The 2,102-nt window shown below is 39.7% G+C and overlaps 1 pseudogene across 1 annotated transcript; it reads left to right on the forward strand.

Moving 5' to 3' along the window:
- The first annotated feature begins 231 nt into the window (after positions 1-231).
- LOC104679518 lies at positions 232-1,170 on the forward strand (annotated as a pseudogene). Its single transcript, XR_750332.2, has one exon. The product of XR_750332.2 is annotated as a 60S ribosomal protein L5 pseudogene (transcript).
- The last annotated feature ends 932 nt before the right edge of the window (positions 1,171-2,102 follow it).

Raw genomic sequence — 2,102 nt, forward strand, 5'->3', positions numbered from 1 at the left:
TAAAGACTGTTCCATGGGAGAAAAATTGGGTATCTAACTGTATCAGCAGCCAGCTAAGCCTAAAACACTCCTAAGCTGTCTTTCGGTCTTTGGAGTTGGGTATGCAAGAATTCCAGTTACTTGATCTGAATTTATATGTATTTCCTCCTTAGAAATTAAATGTCCCCCTTTTCCCACCCCTAGCACTGCTGGGCCTGCAGGTCTCTGTCAAGCAGCAGACACGGGTCTCTGTTCCACAAGATGGGGTTTGTTAAAGTTAAGGCCTACTTTAAGAGATACCAAGTGAAATTTAGAAGACGACGAGAGGGTAAAACTGATTACTATGCTCAGAAATGCTTGGTGATACAGGATAAAAATAAATACAACACACCCAAATACAGGATGATAGTTTGTGTAACAAATAGAGATATCATTTGTCAGATTGCTTATGCCTGTATAGAGGGGGATATGATAGTCTGTGCAGCATATGCACACGAACTGCCAAAATATGGTGTGAAGGTTGGCCTGACAAATTATGCTGCAGCATATTGTACTGGCCTGCTGCTGGCCCGCAGGCTTCTCAATAGGTTTGGCATGGACAAGATCTGTGAAGGCCAAGTGGAGGTGACTGGTGATGAATACAATGTGGAAAGCATTGATGGTCAGCCAGGTGCCTTTACCTGCTATTTGGATGCAGGCCTTGCCAGAACTACCACTGGCAATTAAGTTTTTGGCGCCCTGAAGGGAGCTATGGATGGAGGCTTGTCTATCCCTCACAGTACCAAACGATTCCCTGGTTATGATTCTGAAAGCAAGGAATTTAATGCAGAAGTACACCGGAAGCACATCACGGGTCAGAATGTTGCAGATTACATGCGCTACTTAATGGAAGAAGATGGAGATGCTTACAAGAAACAGTTCTTTCAATACATAAAAAACAGTGTAACTCCAGACATGGAGGAGATGTATAAGAAAGCTCATGCTGCTATACGAGAGAATCCAGTCTATGAAAAGAAGCCCAAGAAAGAAGTTAAAAAGAAGAGGTGGAACCGTCCCAAAATGTCCGTTGCTCAGAAGAAGGATCGGGTAGCTCAAAAGAAGGCAAGCTTCCTCAGAGCTCAGGAGCGGGCTGCTGAGAGCTAAACCAAACAATTTTCTATGATGATTTTTCAGATATAGGCAATAAACTTACAGACTGAAACTAAAAAAAAAAAAAAAAAAAAAAAAAAAAAAACAAAAGGAAAGAAATTAAATGTCCCAAATGTTTTATTTCTGTTAAGAAGTATTGGAATTTTTCTTTAGATAACTTATGTCTTGTTTTAGCTAATTGTTCCAGCAACTACAGGGTGTGATTTTTACAATCATGTAAAATGTAAAAGCATAACAAGAAATCATCCACATACTGGAGTAGAGTGGAATTTTCCTCAAAATTTAGCTCAGTCATCTCAGCCCTTAATATTTTGTAAAATAGTTGGGCTTCCAGTGTAACCTTGAGGCATAGCAGTCCAGGTATATTGACAGCCGTTCCAGGTAAAGGCAAACAAATATTGACTGTTGGGATCTACTGGTATGCTAAAAAACAAAAAGCACTGCATAAATCAGTTAGTGAAATTCACTGCCTACTGGTATATTAAATAAAGGAGTGTGTAGGGATTTGGGACTACTGAATGATGGGGAATCACAGTCTTGTTAATGTTTCTCTAATCTTGGACAAAGCTCCATTCCTTCCCATTAGGTTTTCATGCTGGGAGGATGGGAGTATTACAAGGACTGGTGGAAGGGATAATCCATCCTTTATCAATAAAATGTTTGAATATTGATTTTATTTCTATTGTTACTCCTGATATTGTTTAATATTTGGAAATGGAAATGGTTTATTTGGATCCATTCATGTACACATTGGGGTAGCTGTTAAGATTTTAATGACATTGGTAGATGATTCAGACCATAAATAATTAGGGATTTGGCTTAATAAAGCATCAAGATGGCTGGCACGGTGGCTCACATCTGTAATCCTAGCACTTTGGGAAGCCAAGGTGGGGGGATCCCTTGAGGTCAGGAGTTCTAAACAAGCCTGGCCAACATGGTGAAACCCTGTCTCTACTAAAAATACAAAAAAAATT

Source organism: Rhinopithecus roxellana, chromosome 8 (genome assembly GCF_007565055.1).
Source record: "Rhinopithecus roxellana isolate Shanxi Qingling chromosome 8, ASM756505v1, whole genome shotgun sequence".
NCBI classification, from domain to species: domain Eukaryota; kingdom Metazoa; phylum Chordata; class Mammalia; order Primates; family Cercopithecidae; genus Rhinopithecus; species Rhinopithecus roxellana.